Source organism: Canis lupus, chromosome 2, assembly GCF_011100685.1.
Source record: "Canis lupus familiaris isolate Mischka breed German Shepherd chromosome 2, alternate assembly UU_Cfam_GSD_1.0, whole genome shotgun sequence".
Taxonomy (NCBI): Eukaryota; Metazoa; Chordata; class Mammalia; order Carnivora; family Canidae; genus Canis; species Canis lupus.
In genome coordinates this window covers 44,073,024-44,096,274 of record NC_049223.1, presented here as the reverse complement: position 1 = coordinate 44,096,274, position 23,251 = coordinate 44,073,024, and positions in this window count along the sequence as shown.

Genomic DNA, 23,251 nt, shown 5'->3' with positions numbered 1-23,251 from the left:
GGAGGTGGGGGGGATGGGGTGACTGGGTGAGGGGCACTGAGGGGGGCACTTGACAAGATGAGCACTGGCTGATATGCTCTATGTTGGCAGATCGAACTCCAATAAAAAATATACAAAAAATAATAAAAAATAAAAAACAAATGGTGATGAGCTGGCATACTTTATGATAAGTGATAAAAATAACCCATAGCTTACTCCTAGGGCCTAAAACAAGTAAAAAGAAAGAAAAAGAAAAAAGAAAACTTCCCTAGTGAAAAGGAGTTAATTGGTCTGCAGAGAAAATTATTATGGCTACAGGGGTTGAACTCCATGTGGGAATAGAGAATGCAATATATTAGTTATTAGTTATTGTCAAATGTTTCCGTTCTTGAACTGGCTTTGGAATAAACAAACACAGTTTTAAATCTCATTCTATGATTTATAGGTATGTGATCAGGAACTATATCCTCTCTGAGCCCATATTTCTGCTTAGATCTATAAAAAAAAAAAAAGCACTGAAATCTGTGGGGTTCTGTAAGGAGAACATTAGGTAAAATAGTAAAGGCCTAAATTAGTGTCTGGTCCATTATAGATGCTCATTACAAAGAAGCTGTTACTATTTTTCTTACTATTTATTTAAATCTTGCAGTGTTAGAGACAACACAAAGAAATAGACTGATAAGCAGCGTTCAGGTCAGCATAGTTTTATTATTTCATTCCTGTCTGAAAAAAATAACATTTAATGGTTCTGTATAGAACCTGCAAGAGCCTGTAAGTTAAACTTCAGTCATCCCCACCCTGGCATCCACCACAGAGCTCCTCTACCCTGATGTCCTGCGTACCTATTCCAAAAATGCCGCCCCTACAGGTTTCTCCAGTAGACTGGACCTTGGAAAATGTCTTCCTCATCTTCTCCGTATTCCAGCTTTCCCCCACAGATCAGCTGCTCTCACCAAAACAAAGGCAGTTTCAGTGGGCTCTCCGCCAAATGCATGAGCAAGGAGGACTTCCTTTTCCAGTGTGAGAACTGCAAGCCAGCACATCATACTGCAGCTCACGGCCCTATAGGATGGTTCTGGATTTTCTACCACAAACATCCCTTTTCCTATAATTGTCACCAAGGGTATCACTAAACTTCATCTCAGTTTCAGGGCCCAAATAAAATATTCATTGTATTCAATGTCAAAATCATGCTGGTGACAACTTGGTAGAAAACATAATTAAAGTACAGTGCAAATGTAGCCACTCTGTCTCTAGTATCCTATGAAAGTGCCACAGACTTAAAGAAATCTTGCATGGTTCAGGCTGGATGTTAGGATCTCTCTCTCTCTTTTTTAAGGTTTTACTTATTTATTCATGAGAGATACAGAGAAAGAGAGAAACAGAGACACAGGCAGAGGGAGAAGCAGGCTCCATGCAGGGAGTCTGATGTGGGACTCGATCCCGGGATTCCAGGATCACGCTCTGGGCCAAAGGCAGGAGCTAAACCGTTGAGCCACCCAGGGGTCCCCTGGATGCTAGGATCTCTTATGGTAATAAATAAATTCCTGAGGTTAAGCTATTTCCTATGTGCAAGTTGCTATGTTCCACACCACTGGTTATCCCTAAGTGAACTGTGAATTACAACAAACTCTACATACAGGAATCAAATTGTTAGGGCTCCAATCTGCATCTACTGCCTGAAATTCCAGGTGAGAACTTGTCTTTCCAAATCTGTTTTATCATATCTAAAACCAATGTATTAACAGTATTGATTTCAAAGCATTATCAAAGGCATTTTAATGAAATGATGTATATAGAGCATCTGATAGAGTCACTATGCACTAGAAGGCAGAGGAATGATTTAATAATTCTTTAATAATGTTATTACTAGAATAATAGTCTATTAAACACTGTGTTAGTACATGAAATATGTACTACACTGTCCAAAGTGCCACCACAAACTTAGCCAAGGTTAAGAATGTCTGTATAGAATATGAATATATATATGTACATATATATATTCCTATATGTAAATGAATATATATTTATTTATATACATATATAAATGTGTGTATATATATATATATATATATATATACACATTTTATACAGTTATTTATGAAAAATACAGGGAAGGTAGGACAATCACACATACCAAACTATAGAATTGTGGTAGTTGGTTTGGGATGCTCTAACAGGATACCACAGACTGGGTGGCTTAAAAAACAGACCTTTATCTCTCATGGTTCTAGAGGGTGGGAAGTCAAAGACCAAGGTGTTGGAAAATCTGATTCTTGGTGAGGACTCTTCCTGACTTGCAAAGGGCCGCCTTCTGCATCTTCACGTGACAGAAAGAGATGGAGACAGAGAGCTAGGAGCTCTGGTCTTTCTTCTGAGAACACTAATCCCATCATGACCCATCTAAACCTACTATCTCCCAAAGGCTCCACCCCCAAATACCACCATGTTGGGGATTAGGCCTTCAGCATATAAATTTTGGAGGAACACAAACATTCAGTACATAACATGTATGCTGAAAAGTCCATTTGCTCTGAATTGTTTCTATGGCAGCTTTTGGGCTGCAGAAAAGTAAAATGATCAAGCTAGGGATCCACTCTCATTTCTTTCAAAGGCTAAGCATGAAGAAATATGCAAATAAAATAAGAGTAGATATGGAGACAAAAGGTGGCACTAAGAAATGGAGAGGAAAAAGAGGAAAACAAAGTTAGGAGATTGTTTGCACATTAAGAAACACAGTAGGCAGGGGTGCCTGGGTGGCTCAGTCCATTAAGTGTCTGCCTTGGGCTCAAGGTCATGATTCCAGGTCCTGGGACGGAGCCCCACCTCCAGCTCCCTGCTCAGTAGGAAGCCTGCTTCTCCCTCTCCCCACCGCCCTCCCCCGACCCCATGCTCTCTCTTGCTCTCTCAAATAAATAAAAATCTTTAAAAAAAAAAGAAACATGGTAGGATTCAATATGACTTGCTAGCTAAAGGCTCAGACTTGAAGAGAACTTTCAAGCAGACACCCCACAGAATTCTTCCTATTCTGAAAAGGAGTTCATTATCTTAGTATCAGATAATTATATTTGGATATCTATAAAGATACATTTATAACAATCAAAATAAATGCAATTGACCTAAGTCTGACAGATTCTAGAAAGGTTTGCCTTTCTCTTTTCACCAAATCTGATCTGCCTGAAATACTCTCACATCAGGATTATTCTGTTTAGACAAGGCTCTCAGACCTTTTAAGGTACCTTTGTTTCAACCAGTAACTTTAGCAAAAGCTATACTCACACCCAGGCTCTGTACCTATTAGCACTAGAGACAGTGCACTGAACTCTATATGCTTTAACTTATCTGAATAATGAGGTTATAAATACTTAGCTCAGGGGACCGTGAGAATTTCTTAAAGTCTATGAATATGAAATAAGGTGCACACTCTAAAGTTACGCCAGTTACTAAGTCCAAATACCCCTGGAATAGGTGACACTTGAAACAGCCCTTATTCTTTTAGGCAGAGGCAATATACAAGGCAGATTCTTTTGTCAGAGCAGGTTTTCACTGTACATGGCAGCCTGAGCAGGAAGGATTAAGGAGGAGGATGTTAACAAGGGGAAACTGGGACAAAAGACCCCATTATAAGAAGAAATTCCACTGGCTCAGAATTGTGTGTTGGTAAAAGTATACTTTTCCTCTGGGCTCGGATTCTTGGGGTGGGTAGAGAAGAAAAAAAGGAGTAGAAAAAAATTAGACTTGGTTGAGGTCAAGACAGGTCAAGATGTCAGTAGATTTGAAAGGGGACAGATTTCCCACTAGAGTAACATTTTCAAACTGCATGGCCACCTATGTTTACATCACTAACTGCATCAGGGGAAACTCATGGGTTGTTTACATTTCTACTTAAGAAGTTAATCCAGGCCCAGTGTGTGGACTCTATCTTACGGAAATGCTAAAAAATAATGTGGTCCAGTGTGAACTTTTATGTTGTCCTCTAGAACCAGAAAGCATGATTGATCTTGCTTCTATTATAATTCACATGAAGGTTTTTAGCCTTGAAATGACTGTGAGTAATTTGTTCATATTATTAGTTTTTAAACATATTAATTGGATTTATTATTTTTTAGAATATACTTATTGAATTAGTAATAAGTAGACACTTTTTATAGTCTGGGATACAATTATTAAAGTCCCTTTGGGTCATGGTAAGAGTTGTACAAATCTTACTACTTGTAGAGTTTTTCTGCTTTGTTTTCTGTTTATTTGGGGAAATTTAAGCTACAGAACTAGGCTCTTCTTGTACCACTCATGACTGCAGAGCATTAGGTCTCCAGTTTAAACCTTTTTTATCACTTGAGAGACTTGACTGGAATAATGAGATATTTTTTAAAAACTATGAAATTTCATAAAGTACCTGTAATATATATGCTATCTATTGCAAGAGGAGGTTGGAGGTGGAAAATGAGGAGATAACAGAGATGATGAATAAGTTTCAGGAATTTTAGGCATTCCCAGAATCATTATATATGATAGTGAGCAAGTGATATCAAGTACCATTCCCATCCACCAAAGGAAGCTGATAGTACACTGGTCCCTATATATAGTAGCATTCCATTCAAGACTTCACTGTCTCATCACAAGCTTAGCTAAGAATCCTCTGGCACAATCCAAAGCACATTGAAAGAGTGGAATGCAATTTTTCAGAATAGACATGTTGCTGGTTGAAAATATATACCAGTGGAATACTTTCATGATCAAGTACATCATAGATGGATCAGTAGAGGACAGTTAACTTAAAGGATGTGATTTTTTTAATGAGCTAAAAATTTCTTTCAATAAATTTGCACTGAAGCTTAATGTTAAGAAAAAATGAGTTTCCTTATGAGAAAGCTGAACACATAGGGGAATCCCCAGCCACAAAATTATAGCATAGATAAGGAAAGTTTGTTTTGTTTTGTTTTGTTTTGTTTTGTTTTGTTTTGTTTTGTTTTGTTTTTAAGACTCGACAGTTATTCCAATCAAAGCAAAGATATTAGGATGGAATAAGTAGTTGTCTCCCTTCTGATGTTAAATATTTAAGACAGGAGCAAGGAATTGAAAATAGGAATTTGAGGAGAAAAGTTTCTATTACTTGGGACATTAAGGAACTTCATCCTAGCAATGACCAGTTTCAACATAGGAGAAAATTTTAAAACCGAGCAGGATGACAGAGAGAGGCACCAAATCTCACTGTACAGATAGAATAGAAGGAGCTGGAGCTTGTGAGGGCGCAAGGCAAAGTGGTCAGAGCCTCTGTAAGAAGGTTCACCAGCTCTTCAGAGGTGGGGGTGCAAAATGCAGTAGGACAACAGGGAGCAAGACTGTGTGAAAGAAATTGGCTTCTGGGGTGACTCAACATGGTAGGTGGAAAGTGGTCCGAATGTAGAAGCAGACTTGGCTTTTGGACTTGGAAAAGTATCAGATTGCTATAATTGATTTAAAGTAAAAATTACATATTGGGATGGGCTTACAAAAAAGGGGGACTTCATTGCACTTCAGTATGTATTATAAAACCTGCAAATCTGATTTTTAAGACTCTCCATGAGATAGCACGATCACAAGCTCATAATGGAAATGTTTTCTATGGGATGATACAATTGTAGTATCTCTTGGCCAATTTAGAACAAACATACTAAAAACAGCAACATTACTTCAAAGAAATAGAGGATGAAGTTGGAGTGAACATCTTTTCTTACTTTTCATCTTTTAGAATTTTGTGCTTTTTCATCCTAAGTGTGAGTACATTAGAAAACAAAATTATTTATATGTTTTCCAGGTTTTTTTTTTATTTTTTTTTTTTATTTTATTTTTTTATTTTTTTTTATTGGTGTTCAATTTACTAACATACAGAATAACACCCAGTGCCCGTCACCCATTCACTCCCACCCCCCGCCCTCCTCCCCTTCTACCACCCCTAGTTCGTTTCCCAGAGTTAGCAGTCTTTATGTTCTGTCTCCCTTTCTGATATTTCCCACACATTTCTTCTCCCTTCCCTTATTTTCCCTTTCACTATTATTTATATTCCCCAAATGAATGAGAACATATAATGTTTGTCCTTCTCCGACTGACTTACTTCACTCAGCATAATACCCTCCAGTTCCATCCACGTTGAAGCAAATGGTGGGTATTTGTCATTTCTAATAGCTGAGTAATATTCCATTGTATACATAAACCACATCTTCTTTATCCATTCATCTTTCGTTGGACACCGAGGCTCCTTCCACAGTTTGGCTATCGTGGCCATTGCTGCTAGAAACATCGGGGTGCAGGTGTCCCAGCGTTTCATTGCATTTGTATCTTTGGGGTAAATCCCCAACAGTGCAATTGCTGGGTCGTAGGGCAGGTCTATTTTTAACTCTTTGAGGAACCTCCACACAGTTTTCCACAGTGGCTGCACCAGTTCACATTCCCACCAACAGTGTAAGAGGGTTCCCTTTTCTCCACATCCTCTCCAACATTTGTTGTTTCCTGCCTTGTTAATTTTTCCCATTCTCACTGGTGTGAGGTGGTATCTCATTGTGGTTTTGATTTGTATTTCCCTGATGGCAAGTGATGCAGAGCATTTTCTCATGTGCATGTTGGCCATGTCTATGTCTTCTTCTGTGAGATTTCTGTTCATGTCTTTTGCCCATTTCATGATTGGATTGTTTGTTTCTTTGGTGTTGAGTTTAATAAGTTCTTTATAGATCTTGGAAACTAGCCCTTTATCTGATATGTCATTTGCAAATATCTTCTCCCATTCTGTAGGTTGTCTTTTAGTTTTGTTGACTGTATCCTTTGCTGTGCAAAAGCTTCTTATCTTGATGAAGTCCCAATAGTTCATTTTTGCTTTTGTTTCTTTTGCCTTCGTGGATGTATCTTGCAAGAAGTTACTATGGCCGAGTTCAAAAAGGGTGTTGCCTGTGTTCTTCTCTAGGATTTTGATGGAATCTTGTCTCACATTTAGATCTTTCATCCATTTTGAGTTTATCTTTGTGTATGGTGAAAGAGAGTGGTCTAGTTTCATTCTTCTGCATGTGGATGTCCAATTTTCCCAGCACCATTTATTGAAGAGACTGTCTTTCTTCCAATGGATAGTCTTTCCTCCTTTATCGAATATTAGTTGCCCATAAAGTTCAGGGTCCACTTCTGGATTCTCTATTCTGTTCCACTGATCTATGCGTCTGTTTTTGTGCCAGTACCACACTGTCTTGATGACCACAGCTTTGTAGTACAACCTGAAATCTGGCATTGTGATGCCCCCAGATATGGTTTTCTTTTTTAAAATTCCCCTGGCTATTCGGGGTCTTTTCTGATTCCACACAAATCTTAAAATAATTTGTTCTAACTCTCTGAAGAAAGTCCATGGTATTTTGATAGGGATTGCATTAAACGTGTATATTGCCCTGGGTAACATTGACATTTTCACAATATTAATTCTGCCAATCCATGAGCATGGAATATTTTTCCATCTCTTTGTGTCTTCCTCAATTTCTTTCAGAAGTGTTCTATAGTTTTGAGGGTATAGATCCTTTACATCTTTGGTGAGGTTTATTCCTAGGTATCTTATGCTTTTGGGTGCAATTGTAAATGGGATTGACTCCTTAATTTCTCTTTCTTCAGTCTCATTGTTAGTGTATAGAAATGCCACTGACTTCTGGGCATTGATTTTGTATCCTGCCACGCTACCGAATTGCTGTATGAGTTCTAGCAATCTTGGGGTGGAGACTTTTGGGTTTTCTATGTAGAGTATCATGTCATCGGCGAAGAGGGAGAGTTTGACTTCTTCTTTGCCAATTTGAATGCCTTTAATGTCTTTTTGTTGTCTGATTGCTGAGGCTAGGACTTCCAGTACTATGTTGAATAGCAGTGGTGAGAGTGGACATCCCTGTCTTGTTCCTGATCTTAGGGGAAAGGCTCCCAGTGCTTCCCCATTGAGAATGATATTTGCTGTGGGCTTTTCATAGATGGCTTTTAAGATGTCGAGGAATGTTCCCTCTATCCCTACACTCTGAAGAGTTTTGATCAGGAATGGATGCTGTATTTTGTCAAATGCTTTCTCTGCATCCAATGAGAGGATCATATGGTTCTTGGTTTTTCTCTTGCTGATATGATGAATCACATTGATTGTTTTACGGGTGTTGAACCAGCCTTGTGTCCCAGGGATAAATCCTACTTGGTCATGGTGAATAATTTTCTTAATGTACTGTTGGATCCTATTGGCCAGTATCTTGTTGAGAATTTTTGCATCCATGTTCATCAGGGATATTGGTCTGTAATTCTCCTTTTTGGCGGGGTCTTTGTCTGGCTTTGGAATTAAGGTGATGCTGGCTTCATAGAACGAATTTGGAAGTACTCCATCTCTTTCTATCTTTCCAAACAGCTTTAGGAGAATAGGTATGATTTCTTCTTTAAACGTTTGATAAAATTCTCCTGGGAAGCCATCTGGCCCTGGACTCTTGTGTCTTGGGAGGTTTTTGATGACTGCTTCAATTTCCTCCCTGGTTATTGGCCTGTTCAGGTTTTCTATTTCTTCCTGTTCCAGTTTTGGTAGTTTGTGGCTTTCCAGGAATGCGTCCATTTCTTCTAGTTTGCCTAATTTATTGGCGTATAGCTGTTCATAATATGTTTTTAAAATCGTTTGTATTTCCTTGGTGTTGGTAGTGATCTCTCCTTTCTCATTCATGATTTTATTAATTTGAGTCTTCTCTCTCTTCTTTTTAATAAGGCTGGCTAATGGTTTATCTATCTTATTAATTCTTTCAAAGAACCAACTCCTGGTTCTGTTGATCTGTTCCACAGTTCTTCTGGTCTCGATTTCGTTGAGTTCTGCTCGAATCTTTATTAGCTCCCTTCTTCTCTTGGGTGTAGGATCTATTTGCTGTTTTTTCTCTAGCTCCTTTATGTGTAAGGTTAGCTTTTGTATTTGAGTTCTTTCCAGTTTTTGAATGGATGCTTGTATTGCGATGTATTTCCCCCTTAGGACTGCTTTTGCTGCATCCCAAAGATTTTGAACGGTTGTATCTTCATTCTCATTAGTTTCCATGAATCTTTTTAATTCTTCCTTAATTTCCTGGTTGACCCTTTTATCTTTTAGCAGGATGGTCCTTAACCTCCATGTGTTTGAGGTCCTTCCAAACTTCTTGTTGTGATTTAGTTCTAATTTCAAGGCATTATGGTCCGAGAATATGCAGGGGACAATCCCAATCTTTTGGTATCGGTTCAGACCCGATTTGTGACCCAATATGTGGTCTATTCTGGAGAAAGTTCCATGTGCGCTTGAGAAGAATGTGTATTCAGTTGAGTTTGGATGTAAAGTTCTGTAGATATCTGTGAAATCCATCTGGTCCAGTGTATCATTTAAAGCTCTCGTTTCTTTGGAGATGTTTTGCTTAGAAGACCTATCAAGTATAGAAAGAGCTAGATTGAAGTCACCAAGTATAAGTGTATTATTATCTAAGTATTTCTTCACTTTGGTTAATAATTGATTTATATATTTGGCAGCTCCCACATTCGGAGCATATATATTGAGGATTGTTAAGTCCTCTTGTTGAATAGATCCTTTAAGTATGATATAGTGTCCCTCTTCATCTCTCACTACAGTCTTTGGGGTAAATTTTAGTTTATCTGATATAAGGATGGCTACCCCTGCTTTCTTTTGAGGACCATTCGAATGGTAAATGGTTCTCCAACCTTTTATTTTCAGGCTGTAGGTGTCCTTCTGTCTAAAATGAGTCTCTTGTAGACAGCAAATAGATGGGTCCTGCTTTTTTATCCAGTCTGAAACCCTGCGCCTTTTGATGGGGTCATTAAGCCCGTTCACATTCAGAGTTACTATTGAGAGATATGAGTTTAGTGTCATCATGATATCTATTCAGTCTTTGTTTTTGTGGACTGTTCCACTGAACTTCTTCTTAAAGGGGAATTTTAAGAGGCCCCCTTAAAATTTCTTGCAGAGCTGGTTTGGAGGTCACATATTCTTTTAGTTGCTGCCTGTCTTGGAAGCTCTTTATCTCTCCTTCCATTTTGAATGAGAGCCTTGCTGGATAAAGTATTCTTGGTTGCATGTTCTTTTCATTTAGGACCCTGAATATATCCTGCCAGCCCTTTCTGGCCTGCCAGGTCTCTGTGGAGAGGTCTGCTGTTACCCTAATACTCCTCCCCATAAAAGTCAGGGATTTCTTGTCTCTTGCTGCTTTAAGGATCTTCTCCTTATCTTTGGAATTTGCAAGCTTCACAATTAAATGTCGAGGTGTTGAACGGTTTTTATTGATTTTAGGGGGGGATCTCTCTATTTCCTGGATCTGAATGCCTGTTTCCCTTCCCAGATTAGGAAAGTTTTCAGCTAGAATTTGTTCAAATACATATTCTGGCCCTCTGTCCCTTTCGGCGCCCTCGGGAACCCCAATTAAACGTAGGTTTTTCTTCCTCAGGCTGTCGTTTATTTCCCTTAATCTATCTTCATGGTCTTTTAATTGTTTGTCTCTTTTTTCCTCAGTTTCCCTCTTTGCTGTCAACTTGTCTTCTAGGTCACTCACTCGTTCTTCCACCTCGTTAACCCTCGTCGTTAGGACTTCTAGTTTGGATTGCATCTCATTCAATTGGTTTTTAATTTCTGCCTGATTAGCTCTAAATTCTGCAGTCATGAAGTCTCTTGAGTCCTTTATACTTTTTTCTAGAGCCACCAGTAGCTGTATAATAGTGCTTCTGAATTGGCTTTCTGACATTGAATTGTAATCCAGATTTTGTAACTCTGTGGGAGAGAGGACTGTTTCTGATTCTTTCTTTTGAGGTGAGGTTTTCCTTCTAGTCATTTTGCTCAGTGCAGAGTGGCCAAAAGCAAGTTGTATTGGGAAAAAGAGAAAAAGAGAGGAGAGAAAGAAGGAAAGAAAAGAGAAAGAGAAAAAAAAAGGGAAGAAAAAGAAAAAAAAACGAAAAAAAAAAAAAAAAAGAAGAAAAAGAGAAAGAAAAAGAAAGGAGAAAAAAAGGGGGTGGGGGAAGGAAACAAATCAAAAAGCAAAACAAAACAAAAACAAAAACAAAAACAAAAACAAAAACAAACAAAAAAAGAACCACCGGGGAGTATCTTCTGATTCTGTGTTCTTTAAGTCCCTTGGCTTCTCCTGGAAGTTGTCCGTCTAGCTGGTGTTCTGGGGGAGGGGCCTGTTGTGCTGATTTTCAGGTGTTAGCAGTTGGGGGAGCTGCTGTGCCCCTGCCTGGTGCAGGGCTCGGTGGGGGTTGTTTACCCCGTGAGGCCCCAGGAGCAACAGCCCCAGTGGCGGGGCAGCTCTGGAAACCTGGATTCAGCTCCGGCAGGAACTCCGTCTGCAGGGCCTGGAGGCTCCGGGGCGGGGCCGCTGATCTGCTCAGCTGGGGCAGGAGCGTCCTCGCTGTCCTGGGCCCTCCCGTCCTCTGCCTGTCCCGGGGGAGGCGGGATCCTGGGCTGTGTCCCGGCGCCCTGTGCTCGGGAGCCTGCGCTGTTGGATTCGCGCTCCCGGGCCGCGCAGCCCCCTCCGCGGAGCCGCCGCCCAAGTCCCTCCGAGCTGCTCCTGGAACCGCGCCGCCCCCTCCGCACGGAGCCTCTTCCTCTGCCCGAGCCCCTCCGAGCTGCTCCCGGGGCCCCGCAGCCCCCTCCGCGGAGCCGCCGCCCGAGCCCCTTCAGCTGCTCCGGGTCCCGCCGGGTCCCGCCGTGCGCTGCAGCCCTTAGGGAGCTCGGCGCACTCTCCTGGGCGCGCAGTTGCTGTTACTGTCCCCGGGAGCCCGAGGGCATCCCCGCCCTCCTGGGTCCTGCTCCAGCTCCCTGCGAGCCCCTTTCCGCCCGGGAAGGTCGGTGCAGCTCCTGCTCCTCCGGGACGGGGCTCTCCTGTCCTGGGGACACTCGCCCCGGCCTCAGGCCCGGCTCCTCGCGGGGCCCCTCCCCCTTGGAGGCCTTTGTTCCTTTACTTCTTTTTCCCCGTCTTCCTACCTTGATAGATGCGCGAACTCTTCTCACTGTAGCATTCCAGCTGGTCTCTCTTTAAATCTCAGGCCGAATTCATAGATTTTCAGGATAATTTGAAGGTTTTCTAGGTAGTTTGGTGGAGACAGGTGATTTGGAGACCCTACTCCTCCGCCATCTTGCTCCTCCCCCCTGTTTTCCATGTTGATACAATTTACACACACAATTCTCCAAGACAAAAAAAAATATTTCTATGCATTTTTAAAAAGTAGAGACAATGTATTACAATGCTGAAAATTACCTATGAGTAGTATATTAATGGGGTGGGTTTTTGTATGTCTTCTATGTAAATTACTGTATTTTCCAAGTTCTTTGAAACAAACCTTTATTACTTTTATAATCAGAGGAAAGAGAAGTTGTTATAAAAGGAAGTTCTTTTTTAAAACCACTTTATTGAGGTATGATCAAAATACAAAAAGCTGTACTTATAAAATGTACACAATTTCATGAGTTTGGAGATAAGCATACCGCAGTGCATGCCATAAATATATCCATCACCTCCAGAAGTTTCCTCCCACTCTTAAAAGTTCTTTTGCCATATATACTAATTAGCAACTATTTTAAAAATTCCCATTAATCATTAAATATACCCCATAGTTGGAACCCTCTTGCACCATTGGTGGGAATGTGAACTGGTGCAGCCACTCTGGAAAATGGTGTGGAGGTTCCTCAAAGAGTTACAAATAGACCTGCCCTATGACCCAGCAATTGCCCTGCTGGGGATTTACCCCAAAGATACAGATGCAGTGAAACGCCAGGACACCTGCACCCCAATGTTTATAGCAGCAATGTCCACAATAGCCAAACTGTGGAAGGAGCCTCGGTGTCCATCGAAAGATAAATGGATAAAGAAGATGTGGTCTATGTATACAATGGAGTATTACTCAGTCATTAGAAACGACAAATACCCACCATTTGCTTCAACGTGGAGGGACCTGGAGGGTATTGTGCTGAGTGAAAGAAGTCAATCGGAGAAGGACAAACATTATATGGTCTCATTCATTTGGGGAATATAAAATTAGTGAAAGGGAATAAAGGGAAAGGAGAGAAAATGAGTGAAAATATCAGTGAGGGTGAAAAAACATGAGACACCTAACTCTGGGAAATGAACAGGGGTGGTGGAAAAGGAAGTGGGTAGGGAGTTGGGGTGACTGGGTGATGAGCACTGAGGGGGGCACTTGGCGGGATGAGCACTGGATGTTATGTTATATGTTGGCAAATTGAACTCCAATAAAAAAATTAAAAATTAAAAAATAATAAATAAATAAACCCCATAGTTGAATATATTTTAATATCATACCAAGAGAAAGAATATTCTGATTTTTGATCAACAGCAGAATATTCTGTGAAATAAAAGATGGATTTAAATAATCTCTGGGGCACCTGTGTCTCAGCTGGTTAACCATCTAACTCTTGATTTCAGCTCAAGTCATATCTCAAGGGTCCTGAGAGCGAGAACCCCATCAAGAATGAGCCCAGTGCTGGGCTCCGCACTGAGCATGGAGCCCACTAAAGATTCTCTCTCTCCCACCCCCCTGCTTCTTCCCCTCCCCCACGCATAATCCCCATGCTCTCCATAAACAAAACAAAGAAAGAAAAAGAAATAATCTTTCTTTCTGATTAACCTAATATAGTTAAGAGCCGTTTTGAGTAGGCCTTTGATTCTGTGTTTTAAGTATTCCAGGCCCACTCTCTTCTTAGACTTCAAATCCTGTGCAAGTTATTCTGCATACACATAGCTTTAGTCTATATGCCAGATTTCATTACAGCTTCAAAGATAGTAGTGTGGGCATAGGGTAAACTCAAGGACACCAGAAACAATTTTTCCATAGGTTATATAAATAAGTATTAAGAGAGATTGTTTGGTCTCCTTCTGTATCTTTACATACAGTGCTCTTATAATAAATGCACGCATAATTCAATGCATTTAACTTCATCATACACAGCCCCCCCAAATTTATTATGTTAATAAACACAATTTGATCCTCACTGATTTTAATCAAGCCCCTTGTTTACTTCCCTAACTTTACCCAATCTTGCCGGTAAGTTCCGCTGAGAAGGGATCAGCAAGGTTAAGAACTTTCTCCAAAAGCATTTCGTATTTCTCTGATTACAGAGAAGAGAATAGAACTGGCTGAAGTATGGAGAATGCTTCCACGAGCCCAAATTCATCCTCAAAGGTGTGGTTTAATTCTTCTCTGCTTTGTCACTGCATACCTAGGGAGGATTTAATCCCCAGATCCAGACACATTAACAGCTCCCTAAGCACTCATTCTATATACAGTGTTGGGTCAGTAAAACCTCTTGACACTTCACTCCACGGGTCAGCACTGTGCTTGTTTGCAGTCATGTCTGCACACTGTCCTAAAGGGAAGGACAGCTTATACTCTTCTGAGAAAAATTAAAATTCAAATATAAACAATAGCGGATCAGTTGCACTGTTTTTGGGAGCTATTGCCAAATCCATCTTGCTTTCCAGTTCTAATATGAAATAAGGCTGTGTTAGCGTTTTCCAGAGAAAATGAATATATATATTCTTTATATTTATATATATAAACTATATTTATATAAAGTTTATATGTATATATATATATATATATAAACTACTGGCTCATGTGACTATGGGGCTGAGAAGTCCTTCAGTCTGTAGTCTGCAGGGTGGAAATGCAGGAAAGCCAGTGGTGTCACTCCAAGGTCTGTGCCAGTGTTGCTGGTATAAATTCCAGCCTGAATCTGAAGGCCTGAGAACCAGGACTGCAGAGGTCAGGGGGAGATAGCTCAGGTCAGCCAGGCAGAAAGTATGAATCCAATCCAACCTTCCTTTGCCATTCCCCACCACACCCCCCCTCCCCCCCACCAGTTAAGGCCCTCAACAGATTGGACGACACCTACCCACATCAGTGAGGATAATCTGCTTACTGGGTCCATCCATTTAAATGATATTCTCTTCCAGAAACACCCTCATAGACACACTAAAAAACATTTAATCAGATATGGGCATCCCATGGCCCAGTCAAGCTAACAGACAAAATTAACCTCATAGCGTTTTTTTTTTTTTTAAGATTTTATTTATTTATTCATGACACACACAGAGAAAGAGAGAGAGAGAGAGGCAGAGACAGAAGCAGGCTCCATGCAGGGAGCCTGACACAGGACTCGATCCTGGGTCTCCAGGATCAGGCCCTGGGCTGAAGATGGCACTAAACCTCTGAACCACCTGGACTGTCCAACCTCATGGGGTGTTATATTAAGCTAAGCTTTTGTTTGAAGGACTAGTTATGAAGAGGTGATGAGCGGGTTTTTTGACTAACTTCTCTTGATTTTTTAAGGAAACCCTGAAATCCTGGCCAGCTGACTTTAGTCTTATTGTTCTCCTCCCATCACAGCAGATGTGCTCCTATCTTTGGGACATTTACTAGCATTCCAGCTGCCTGCACCGCTCTATCTCCAAGGATCCGTAGGGCTAACTCCCTCACCTCCTTTCCATCACTGATCAAAGAGGAGCTTTCCCAAGAGGCCTATGCTGACCTTCCCATGTAAAATCACAACTACCCCTACACCTGATTCCCTTTACTTTGATCTCTTTATTTCTCCATCGTATCTATCACACGTGACATAGCTGTTTCTCATTTACAATCAAAATTTTAAAATTCAGGCCACTTAAGTACAGAATGCCAAGCATCTGGCTCTCTGACCAGATTGGCTGGCTTTTCAATTTTTAACTAAATAGTTGGGGTAGCAGAGTTCTATCCACCTACTTGTTGTGTGTCTGAAAGGTAGGAAGACTTGTAAATCTCAAGAAGGAAAAATACCTTGTCAACTGCCTTGTCTGAAAAAAAGTATAGCACCTGCCAATGTTGCCCAGGATTTTGGAGGCTGCCATCATAAAGTTAATTGAATGAGTATCAGGCTTAATCTACAACAGGCCTATTGACCGCTCCTACATCCTACACCCACAAATCGTAACTAGATTCTATACCTGGCATTCTTGCTGGAAAGGTATTTCTGTGCCATGCTATCGTGGATATATGAACTGTTCAAGTTTAAGTGTACTGGTTAGGAAATAGAGCAGGATGAAGTCTCTTTTCATAGGACTACAGTTTAATTTTTCATATGGAAGGAACACCATCCCCAGAATTATTCTTTTTTAGTACCTGTGAAATTACCAAACATTACCTCAGTGTAAAGGTTTTTGGTGGGTATTTATACAGAACTTCCCTTTTCATTTGAAATAATTAGAGTTGCCAAAGATGTTATCAAAGGATTGCATTTGCTGGTTGTTCATTTTTCAGATGATGACATTTGCTTTAGGGATAACTAAAATATACTGAATAAGCTACTTTAAAATATAGAAAGAAAAAAATATTAAGTATTGCATTCAACCCTTTGCGAGGTAAGTTTAAAAACGTTTAATCAATTAAGACAATCAACCTCCTTCCCTTAAAAAAAGACCTGGGGCTTCCAATTCACTGTGCTATGGTCAAATGGAATGCTTTATAGGTAGAACCTCATAAATAGCAACAATTCTCAAACTAAAATCCAGATTTGTTTTTGCAATTTGAGATATTTTGAAAAGACACATTTCTATTTATTTGAAACTTACCTACCTTTAAAGATGTAATCAGATCTCAGTGGTAATATCCAGATCACAAAGAAGACAGTTTAATCTTAGCCTCAAATATATCCTGTAAGCTTCATATTAAACTCTGTCGTGACCGTCAAAACTTGGCACAGTTGCAGAAAAACTCAGCTTTGTAACTTCCCACATAAGCAATATATGCCTAATACATTATTCTGGCTCTCCAGAACTAAGTGTCAAATTACACTTGCAGCTGTTGTTTCGCTGGTAAGTCAACAGCCTCAGGATGATGACATTTAAAACACAGTTGAATTATTAAGATGGAGACTTATCCAGAACAAATGAGATGAACTAAAATGCTTCGGGATGTGGAGTCAGAGGGAGGCAATGGCTCCCATGCTGTTGTCACCACTTTTTCAGCTGCCTAACCTCAATGGAGTTATTTGAGTTTTCTGACCCGAATGTCCCTATCAGGAAAATGAAGAGGATAAAACTTACCTTGTAAGATATTGGGGGACTTAACCGAAATGAGGGAGATAATTCACCTGGCGTGGGAGCAGGGACTTACAGGTTCTCAGGAAGTGGTGACTGTTACACATAGAAGAGGAAGCTGAGACTGATGGGAAGGAACAGAGGAAGAGGCTGGTCAATCAGAATTGAGGCCAGCTTCCTCACCCCTCATGGGGCTCCAGCCGCTTGCCCGTGCAGGCTAGAGCTTCTGAGAAGCCACATGGCACTGAAGTTAAGCACTCCTGCAAGCCTACCTAGCTCAGCACCAAGCATTTGAAGTGCTTTTGATCCTTCCCCACCAAACCGGGAGCATTCATTCTGCATATGATCAGAATACCACGTATTCATGTGGTCTCAGCCATCTGTGGTCAGCCTGGGCATGCCTGCAGAACTCCGTAACAGTTGACTAATGACAAAGCATGTTCCATTTGTCAAGCTGCAGTGATGAAAATACCAATCATGCTCCAGCTTGTAGGATGGCCTCCGACTGTGGAGGTGAACTGCCCCTCCAGGCATACCGACTTCCATCTATCCTCCCTTCAAGCCACCTGGAGAATTCCTACTCATCCTCCACATGTAACACAAATGCTACTTTCTTTCCGTAGCCTTCTCTGACCTCTGTGTCACAGACAATGGTGAAAACTCCACCCATTAGCTCATGATACTGTGCATAGCTCTATTATATGGCACTCCTAGTGCAGTCTTCAAATTACCTGCTTACATAACTGTCAGCCTCTGCAACGGTTGTTAGCTTTTTCTCTTACATCAACTTTAAGGATTGTTTGAAATCTTGGGTTTTGCTCGCTAAAGTGCACATGCACACACAGGTGCACACACACACAAACACACCCCTAAGAGGATTATATACACCTTTAAAAAAAAGTCAATCGTAGGGATTCACCATTGATCCGATGTTAGGAACTCCCATTTCAAGACCTTGTGCATCTCCATTTATGTTTTCCTTGCAAGTCACAGTGACCAACACATTGTAGGCATCTGATAAATGAAGCAACGAGTGAACGAGTAAGCATCTACCTAAAGGAAAGGCAAGATTTTTCCTAGAAGCATACACAAAAAATTCACAACTATTTCAGATAAATCTAGATGTTAGAGAGTCTCTGGAGAAGTTTGGATTGCCTCATGCAAACCTTTCTAGACTTCCTGAACTAACCCTATTTTGATTCTCTTTCTTATGCCGCTGTATAGTGAAAACTATGGTGGAGAGCAAAATTAGTCACACTTGGTTTCTGAAATCCAAGCTACAGCAATTTTTCACAGGGGCACAGGTTAAATGAGGGGAGATTTTTTTCCCCTTTTGGCCTCCTGTTTCTATTATAGACCATTCAAAGGCAAATGGAGATGCATGTGTTTTGCCCTTTTGGGAAAATGGTGAAACCTCATCTACCAGCCTTGCCTTACTCCTCCCATGGCTGTTGCGTGGGGTCACAGCCACAGGCTCCCCACTGAAGGTGGCGAGCACCTAGGAGAAGGCTACCTAAGGATTGTAGGAAAACACTGGGGCATGGTGGGGTATGAAGGGTATTTTGTTCAGCTTCATAATAATGCCCTGCTTCTCACTGCCTGTAAGAGGCACTCATCCTTTCTCATACCTGACAGGGGAGGCTCTCATCTGCCAAAACCTGAGCCTGGCTTCCAAGTGTCAGTGTGGACAACTCCTTGGAGAAGGTGCTTTCCTACCTAGAAAAATTTCTTATTTTGTCATTTCTATGGCATTTCTTTAAGACACATTCTTTCCTCTTCAATCTTTTCACAATATGCCTGCTTGAACAAATCTCAGTTTGTTCAAGAAAAAAGAAATGAGAGCAAGAACAAGATAATCCAGAAGTATTTTTCTTTGAGGGTGCACTTCACCTTCTCCCAGGGGCCACTGGCAAACCACCTCTACCCCTTGTGGAGGAACACGCGTTGGTGAGAACAGCTGCTCCCCAGCCCTCCTGTGAGCAGCTGGAGGTCTCTAGTGGAAATCCAGAGCAATCACAGCCTTCTCAGGTATGCTCCCTATGGCAGACTGGGAGGGTCCTGATAGCTAAAGCCCATGGCCAACAAGAACTGCTGGCAGAGGCCGCTTTCCAAATACATAAATATGCGGGTTGACTAGAATTCCATTGGCCACATGTCTCCAGCTTCAAAGGTCCTTGGGATTTTAGAGAGCTGATTGGGATCAGACTTTGAAGAAAGAACAAAAGGTGAAGCCAGTCCTTGCTTCTTTCTCTTCCTTATCTGCTTGGAAACTGTTTCTAGTTACAAAGGTTATAATTCCAGGAGCTGTGCAAGTATATTACAAAGGTGAGATCTGTTCTGCCACAAATTGGGAGCAGTGTGAGACTATGTAAATTGCCACAAGGGCAGCCTGGTGGCCCAGCAGTTTGGCACCTGCCTTCAGCCCAGGGCATGATCCTGGAGTCCTGGGATGATCGAGTCCTGGGACGGGCTTCCTGCGTGGAGCCTGCTTCTCCCTCTGCCTGTGTCTCTGCCTTGCCTCTCTCTCTCTCTCTCTCTCTCTCTGTGTGTGTGTGTGTGTGTCTCATGAACAAATAAATAAATCTAAAAAAGAAATTTAAAAAAAATTGCCACAAATTTGTCAAGAGCAAGAGGCTTGTAAATACCCTCACTCCAGAACAGCAGCATAAGGATGAGAACTTTTCCCTACACACAAGATGCCCAAGTGTTGCAGATTCTCCTTATCAGGCAGCACGACATTTTAACATCTTTTTTATTCTTTTCTGTTTTCAAGTACAGGAGAGCCACATGAGTCTTTTGACAGAGAAAAGACAACCATGAATACATGAAAAAAAAGCCCATTACTGGACTAGCATTCATTTGCGTAGCCAAGTTCCAGTTCAGGGAGAAAGGTGCTCCTCACACATAAGTCAGTGATAGCTTTTAAATCTACCCTTGGCTGTTTGGAAAGAAAGTCTATTCTAATGAATAATGTAAGAGTCTTTCTGTTTTCCGTCTTTGGGGATAGAATGTGATTTACTTCAGTTAAAAAAAAAAAAAAGAAAAAGTAAGTTGGAGACATCTGGCCCACCGGGTGCTGATAAAGTCATGGTGAAGAAAGCGTGGGTAATTTGGAAACCAGGTGGTTTGATCTTGTCAGTTTTGACTGCACTTACCAAATCTAAAACCTGCTCTTGCCCTATAATGGCTGTGGGCCTCGAAAGTGTGAAGATTGGGTTTTGTCACCTCCATTGGCAAGACTGAAGTGTACCACAATAATGAATAAAAGTATATTTCACAGCCTAAATTAGGAAATGAAACCATCCCCTAGAATAGGTAAAGAAAAAACATCAATGAAATGGGAGGATTTTCGTAGTAACCACAGCAACAAATGCCTCTAAGCATTATTCTGGGCTTCAGAATGTTTAGATTCTCTTGAGCCTCCCCTGTAGGCTCCTCCACAATACTGCGTAGTTCTTTTTTTGTGCTACTAACAAGTCTTGTGATTGCCTGTTAAATGTGTATGTTCCTCACTAGAATCCATACTCTGCTGTGTGTGGGAGTGTCAGCCCTGTGTACCTCCATGTCTGGGATGCCTGGTACACTGTAACACTCCTCAAATATTTGTGAACTGCATTCATAGTAAATACATGACCGTAACACACCGATTACCAGAAAGGACACCATCCATTTTAATAGGTAGGCCCCAAAGAAATTTGATCAAACTGTTTATATCAGATCGATGCTTTTATATTCAGGGACCATAAAGGCTAGAAACAAAAGGAGAATGGATTATAGTAGAAATATTTAATGGAAACAGAAAGAAAATAAAAAGAAATTTCCAGGAAATTCCTCATTCTTTTAATGGGCAGATATTATCCATTGCTCCCATCAGTCCATGAAGGAAAAGGTTTCCCCCATTTTTATTTATTTTTTTTAATATTTTATGTATTTATTCATGGGAGACATGCAGAGAGAGGCAGAGACACAGACAGAGGGAGAAACAGGCTCCCTCCAGGAGACCTGATGCAGGACTTGATCCCAGGATCCCAGGATCATGACCTGAGCCAAAGGCAGATGCTCAATCACTGAGCCACCCAGGCACCCCTCCCCCATTTTAAAGAAGAGAAGAGACAAAAGGATTTCATGAAGCAAGACCAGTATAATTCTAATCCATGTGACCCAAATAACAAATACAATCATCAAGCTTTATTTAAGGGGGAAGGTGAAGGTAGTTTACATCAGACAAAATGTATTCTCGAAGGGTCTGAAGAACAGGTAGGGTGTGAGATATGGAATAAGGAGGGAATAAAAGGCCTCATTGCAAACAATGGGAAACATGCTGTAGAATGTGCAAGAGAATGCAGCTGTGCTAGATTCTTACTTCAAAACAAGACTTACCCTGGCCACATCCCAGGAAGCTGTGAGAATTTACATCATTATTTGGGAGACCAATGGTCGAAGCTTCCACTGAATCTCGGGAATCAGCATTTTTTATTTTTTTTTTTAGCATTTTTAATTTCAAAGTAAATAAAGACCTGTTAAAATATGAACATAATTACAAATGTATATCTTGTTGCTCTTTGAAGGCAGGCCTGTCCTTCTAGTAAAGACATTTCAATAGATAACTGCAAGTCAGAACTCTTGTGCTCAGAGCCTTGCAAAAACTTTAAGGCTCCCAGAACTAAAGACTCAGCTTAGCCCCACAGGAGTGACACCCCCATCCCATTTCATCTCTACCTCATCACCTTCCACCCTCCTCCACACTTGGTCTGCTCTAGCCCCAACTGGTCTCCTCACAGGTCTTAGAACTTTGTCCACGGGTCACATATCTTTATGTATATACCCACTTTGGTAATCCATCCCTTCCTGTAGGTCTCTTCCTTGGCAACGCTAAAATTGCATACATTCATCCTGCCTCACTCCCCCTAACCCCATCACTTTACCATCTCCTGCCTTGCTATAGGGTTTTCCCCTTAGTGCTCCTCGCTATCTAACATGAGAAGGTTGCTTATTTATCTTGATAATTGTCTCTCTCCCTTACCGAAATGTAAGCTCTGTCAAGGTTGGCATTTGTATAAGTTTTTCTTAGATGTGTGCCTCCCAACAATGCCCAATGCGGTGCTCGAACGTTCTGCTTGAGTGGGTGGCTGCAGCACAGAGGAACTTGTTGTGTTTCCTTCTCAGAGTCCAGAGAAGCACATGCAGAGGTTGAATTGCATCTCTATACCCCCAGAGGTTCCAGGAGGCAGGAAATTACCTTCCCAGGTTCTGAGATTGCAGGCTTTATGACAAGCTGACACATCCAGGACAAATGAGAGAGCGAGCTTGAGAGGTGTGTTCATTGCAGAAACTTCCTTTATGAAATTTGCTTTTTCACTGCAGACTGAGGCTTTCTAGGAGAACTCCATTATTTTGTCTGAATTAATTTTCACAGCAGACTCCTTATGTGCCCAGAGAGAGCTATATCACTTCTTTCCAATCCATACCAGCTTCTTACGAATGGCGACAACAAGCCCCAGGGTAGGGGCGGGGGGTGGCACACCGATGGGATATCTCAGGTCTAGCTTGGAGGATGACAGAGGTTTGGTAGGGCTGTTGCAGTCATGAGGATGCCCGCCCTGGCAGAGATGGAGAAAGGCCACAGACAAGATTGCCTGCCAAGAATGAGAGAAATCTTGAATGCATTGATGTTTTCGGGGATGGCTTTTCTTTCAGACAAATCTTAAAAACATAATGCTACATTTATCTTTGAAAGTATACATTTAGCCATCTTTATTACCAGCGTGCCTCTTTTGAAGGCTTCTGTTGGATAACAGGAACAAGGACGTTGATATTCATTATCAACCATTTTCCTATCAATGAATTTCTTTATAGCAACTATGGTTTATTTGAAAACCAAAGCTTTTCAAGGGAAGTTTGCTATATTTTAAACAGAGAAATACAATTATTTATGTTTCTTAACTGTTAAATCATCTGTAGGCCTAGCTTAGATATTCATGTTAGAAGAAAAACAAACACATGTTTTTCATATTTAAAATCATTCTTTAAATGGCAATGCACTGGGGCAGCTGGGTGGCTCAGGTGGTTAAGCATCTCAGGGTCATGAGTTTAAGCCCCATGTTGGACTTCATGCTGCATGGAGCCTACTTAAAAAAAAATTAATTAATTAAAAAATATAATAAAACAAGGGCATTGAACATGTAAGTGGTTGTTCTGGCACC